We start from the raw sequence: 6,451 nt of genomic DNA, 5'->3' as shown, positions 1-6,451 counted from the left end.
CAGGGACCTATATGTGATGTTTTCTTTACAGATTAGTCCCTAATCTTCAAACGATCACAACTTTTTACTCGTTTATCCAAATCCAACGAAACCAACGCTCACATCTTCGTTATGATCTCCTCTATCTAGTAATCCAACTCAAATATGTTTTTGAAAGTTTTAAAATTTTAATTAGATCAGTTTTGGTATTCAAACTTCGTTTGATCATAAGTTGAGTTTTGTAGCTCCGTTTCAGTTGATTATTTTTGCAAATCGAAGCTCTTGACCTAAACTTTCTGATAAGGCCAAATTCATATAATTTTGGTACTGTTAGAAATTGTTTTATATTGCAAGAGTTATTTGCTTGGTTTTGGTGTTTTCTGAACTGTCTTCTTCGTTCTTTCCGATCTTTTGAGTGATTGCTTATGTGTGGTTACCATTGCTTTCTTACGATAGATTGACCGGAGTGAGACGAGTAGATCTATCAAGAGTTTTGAGTGCGAATCATCTTCATCAACATTGCAGGCAAGTTCACACTTTGATCATATCCCTTTCATACCCAGTTTTTATGCATTAGTTTCACCCTCAAACATAGCATGAGTCGGATTGATAACATGTGGGTACTGGGAAGTAGTTGATAAGGTAGGAACCTATTGCCCTTCATTCAAACCTTGGGAGTTACTATTATGTTATGCTTATATTGCCATGCTATGCTCGTAGACGTGGATTAGGTTGAGAGTATTCATGACACATGCGAGATTGTTAATTAATGGTTTACTTAAGGTGGCAACTTTAACACACATCTGGGTGGATTGAGGCACCTGGGTATTCCAGCGATTGCATGTCTAGGCACCTGGGTATTCCAAGATTTCCTGTTTTTTTATGGACCGCCACCCAGGCTCAAAGGGATCATGAGATTATTCATACTAGAAACTTCAGTGTGCAGCCACAAGCTATTATGGGCTCTAGCATAGTTGATTAAGTCGTGTGAACTCTTATAGTGGTAGACTAGCAGATGTAGGGGTTGTAGGTGGAACGGTCTACCCATCGTAAGGTGCAAACGCTTCTGAAAGACTATGTCTCGGTCATCCGTTTCTCAAACACCATGTAGTGCGAGAAATACAACGGAAAAGATCGAGTCTTGTGGGGAAAAGTGTGCAAACCTCTGCAGAGTGTATAAACTAATCATGATTAGCCGTGTCCCTGGTTATGGACATCTTGAGTATCTATTACTTGGATTATCATGTGAATCTCATCACGTTACTTTAAATTAATTTTGTTGGGTTTAATGATGTTACTTAATTGGGATTGACAATGCTGTCAACCATTCTCAATGTTTAACAACCACCATGATAGTTAAATAAAATTTATTCCTTTGCAGTAGGGAAAAAAATGGCTTTTAGCAAAAATATATAACCATAGAGCTTTTCCACCAGCCATATATGCATGGAGTGATAGCCATTGTTCATCATTCCCTATGGTGTGAATTTGCTAGTACATTCAATGTACTGACCCTCTGTGGCTGCAACGTCTCATGTTGCAGGATTTCTTACGACGAGTAAGTGATACGTTAGGGTTACGATTTGTACACTCAACTTTTCCGTTGGTGTTGATAGGAATACACAACCTTGTTACTTCCGCTATTTGGATTGAGGTAATAGTATTTTACGTTACTTTATACATGTGATTTACCTCTGTTATAAATCCTCGAGTACTGTGTGTGTCAGCATACCGATCCAGGGATGACACTTAAGCACAGAGACTTGATCCATTCGGGTCGGGTCACTACAAGATGGTATCAGAGCACATGTTGACTGTAGGATGTGACCCTAGAAACTGGCAAGCCCATAGCAAAGATTTTTCTCTACAACTTTCCCTTTCAAAAAGACCTTTTACCTCTCTTCTCTTCTGAGCTTATTCAAAAATTCCCTTTTAGTGAGACCATATTCCTTTTCCCTTTGTCACTCGAAGATTCAATGGATGAGACCACTCCAAGAAGTACAAGATATCGGACAACCGAGACCATTCGGAATGAAGAGGATTTTACCATACATTATGATAATGGAAACTACAAACTGTTGAAGACTCTGAAGATTAGGAGAATTGGAGGCTCCTAAGAATTTCCAGATTGGTGTGACCTAGGAAGGCTATCCTTATGGAACTTGGCAGACTATGGAACTTGTCAATACCCGAGATCAAGGGTATCAGAGAAAGACTGGAGCATGGAGAGTTAAAAACTCAAAGTTCTGTCAAGGAAAACCCTAAGGCATGGGATATCAACTATGGAGAGATAGCTCATGGAAATGACAAGAGAATAACCACATCTATCCATGAGGTTATCGTCCGCTCATGCTATTATCACCATGCTGAGTTAAGGATACATTTCTTCAGAATGGATTGGATGGAAGAAGGCTGATGGAGCACCTATCAGTAAGATGAAGTTTTAACCTTATCCGGCGTATCACAAGGGTCTCGAGTAGTACACCAAGAAGTTTAAGATGGAGCTCCAGGAAGCCATATTAGACAAGGAAGCATTTCGTGAAGAACTTAGGAACCAAAAGCTGAAAGTAGCCAAGCTGGAGGAGCTACAACCTTGAGATACCGGAGATTTCTCAGGAACTGAAGGACAGTAGGACCATGGTTCATGCAAAGGATGTTGAAACCTAGAAGTTTGAAATGCAACTACGGAATATTAAAGGATGTCACAAGAAATTTCACGTCAACAGAGATGATCTGGCAAAAGAACTTGAGAAGACAAGCATGATCGGGAGAAGCCATTGGAGGCATGAACAAGGCTTGAAGAGTTTGGAGACGTTGAAGATTTATTGACCTTTAGAAGACCAAACCCCTCTTATATACGTACGTTAGATGTGACGTTTGTGAGCTGTCATTTGTTTAATGTTTTTCCCGACAACCACAAATAAAATCTGTCTTTTCAAAACTTTTGTTTGTATTGTGTGTATCCCTCTTTATCTCTCTTATCTCACCCCAAACCCATGGACCCAATAGAGGATGAATGAAGATGAGCTTATATTTTCTGGACCGATAAGTCAATTGGAGACGGGCCGATGGATTCAGAACATGGAGGATCACATGAAGAATAACTCTGTAGTCGGAAAGGATATGACCCAACATGCTCTTTAGTGCTACTTGGTGGAGGATGTACCAAACTATCAATGGATGGCAAGGATTAACCACTTAGAAAGAATTTAAGTTGACTTTGCCAAAGTCTCGGCTTGTGTCCCAGAAGTTGAAGCCTTATGGAAAGGATATGAAGAAACCATGTGCATGCAAGATTTGTGGAGAAATCGGACACACCCATAAAGAATACAAGGATGAATGCCCTAATTGTGATGAAGGCCATCCAGTTGAAGAATGCCCAACTAGGCAGATTACTTGTTTCTTGTGTGAAGGAACTACCCACTATCCTGCTCAGTGTCACATTTACCCCATGGTACGACGAACCGTACAACAGAAGAAAGAAGTAATGAAAGAAGCCCTCATGGAAATTTTAGAAGAAATTGCGATGAAGGAAGAGATGGAGGACACACCTAAAGAGGACCCAATTAAACCCTGCACCAAGTCATGCTATTCATGTGGAGAAGAAGGACACATCTCCCAAAATTGTTTGAACAGGGATCTAGTAGAATTCCCGACAGAGGAAGTAGAATATGACCCATAGGAAATAGAAGCCCTGATTGGAATGGAAAAGTCCAGGACGAGAAACCGATTTGAGCCCAGGAGGGACCGGAGTCATATCACCTGTTACAGGTGCAAGGAGTCAGGGCACTACCTCAACAGTTGCCCAAAAAGGAAACCTCAATACTTATCAGAAGTAATATGTTTTAGTTGTAATGGAGTAGGGCACTTTGCCAGAGAATGCCCCAAGGAGAAGGAAACTTGTGCTAGATAGTTGAGTTTGCAACAAAAGAAATGGAGTAGTAGAAGTGAGAACATTTTCTTTTATATTGAGGTGTTGAGTTGAGACATGTAATGGAAAAGCGAGAGATTGTAATCACTTGAGAATGAATAAAGTTAGCATCATTGGTACTGATATGGATTTTATGAGTTATTACTCTATGAAGAAGAATTTTGGCCATTTTGAGGATATGAGAAATATGGTCTATAGAAGATTGGTGCATTTTAAGGGTGGTAGTACCCTGTAAGAACCCTTGACCCCTAGAAAAGATAAGGATACTCCACTAAGTGGATTTCGGACAAAATGAATACGAATTTTGTCTCAATATGTCTGATACTCCAAGAGTATGTGGGATGAAGTTGGAGACCGTCAGTTGTTTGGACCAATTGTGATCAAGGAGTCAGAAGAGAATGTTAAGTTGATTCGAGATAGACTGAAGGTAGCTCAGTCAAGGCAGAAGAGTTATGCAGACTCAAAAATGCAAGGAGGTAGTCTATGAAATTGGAAATAGAGCATGTCTTTGTGTGCCCCCTATGCGAGGAGTTAAACGATTTGGAGTTAAGGGACAGTTAGCCCCGAGATTTGTAGGACCATACCGAGTTTTGGAGCGTATGGGAGAAGTGGCCAACAAGTTGGAGTCACCCGAAGGACTGTCAGGAGTTCATGATGTGTTTCACGTTTCCCAGTTGAAGAAGTGCCATGCAGAGATGGCCAATATTCCCCTGTAAGGACGCTTGACCCTGGAAAGGATAATGATGTTCCACGAAGTGGAATATGGACTTCATAAGTATAAGTTTTATCTCGGTATGTGGGATATCCCACAAGGATGAAGAGATAAATTACTATTGGATATAAAGGAGGTATGATGTCAGAAATATGGATCAATGGAAACTCCATGATTAGTCTGAGTAATCATGTCCTAGTTTGGTGGCAATAGAAGGAAGGAAGACAGTACAATTGGATGGATTTAAGAAATACTAGGAAGTTGGAAGTGGGAACAATGATCAGTTGCCCGATGATAAGTTCAAGGACTACAAGTGATGAGATGGGCCATAACCAACAGGCCCCAGGACCTACAAAGAAGCAAGCACATTCTTGCTGAAGGAAAAACCCTGGAGGAAGATACGACATTTATCGGCAGACAACTTTATAGGAGTAACGCAAAACCTGAGAGTTGTGAAGGAACGATAGATGTTTGTTTGGCTTGCAGAATCAATGGATTATTCCGAATGCAGTTCATGGACAAGAGAAATTCTGCAATGCTTGTGAGGATGACCGAGTGTTAGAATGCGAGATTCGCTAAACCGCATACAGGGTGATGATTTGGGTGCGGGATGGATTGATCACCATACCGACTTACTCTTATTGTTCGCCTTGCTATATGGGGTGGTAAATCTGAGTGACTTACCTATAGTAGAGCGCCGACGATCAAAACCTTGTTTAAACCTTAGAATAGTATAATCATTTTCCCCTGTAAAAGGCAGTTTTTGCCAACCATAGGTTATATGGTGGGGATCAACCCAGACCCATTTCCTGCAGGAGAAACCATAATTGTTGACCGCCATGAGATATCGATAGTTGATTAGTATTGGCACCAGACCCATCAGCCAAGAAGACCCAGTCTCGGAATAACCATACCAGGAAGAAAGTGCAGAAGAATTGAGGAAAAGGTTATGCCACTACCGGAAGAGCCCAGAGAAGGAATCATCCTTATGATCTGAGAAGACCGGCACTGTCAAGAATAAGGATGGAGTATTTGAGTTTTGATGGAACCGTAACCATGCTTCTAAGGGTGGTAGCACCCCAGACCCCGTGTGATGATCGATGGATTTTGAGGAGACCCCAAACCCTAACCTATTTCTTGCTAGCCTCTCCGAATCTCGAGGACGAGATTCATTTTAAGGGTGGTAGGTTTGTAACATCCCAAAATTCTAGATTTTGGAATGTTATAATAAATAGATAGATTTGATTGACTGTTTGATTGATTGACTAAAAGTGAGTGAAATGCGATACTTTTTGAAAGTTAAATGAGAGGGAATAAAAGGACTTTCCTAAACTTTCATTTTTGCATTTATGCTCTCCGAGAATTCAAATACTTTTTCATCACGAAACCCTGGAAAGAAGATGACATGACTTCTTCCATTATTTAAATGACAAGGGGTGTTGAAAATATTTGAATTTCATTTGGAAAATATTTCCAATTCAAAAACTTTAAGCAACTCAATGATATTCACGAGAGGAGATAAAATGACTTCTTCAAATTATGAAATATAAGTTGGGAGTTTCGAGGATCAAATTCAAAGTCCTTTTGAAATTATTTTCAATTTGGAATTGTTTGAGTTTTATTCAAATTATTTTTCGCCAAGAATAAAATATATGGAAAATAGGGTAACATGATTCCCTACATTAGAAAATTAGAGAAAAATTAATTTGAAATCATTTTGGTATTTTTAAAATGATTTTTGTTGGATTTTAATAGACCAGTAGCACTCTTTGTTTTTATCTGAATTTGTATGAATTTTATTTGACTCTAGAAAAATGTTCACGTCGTAG

This window comes from Triticum aestivum, chromosome 7A (assembly GCF_018294505.1).
Source record: "Triticum aestivum cultivar Chinese Spring chromosome 7A, IWGSC CS RefSeq v2.1, whole genome shotgun sequence".
Classification (NCBI taxonomy): domain Eukaryota; kingdom Viridiplantae; phylum Streptophyta; class Magnoliopsida; order Poales; family Poaceae; genus Triticum; species Triticum aestivum.
The sequence above is the reverse complement of the archived record's forward strand: the minus strand, read 5'-3'. Positions refer to the sequence as shown.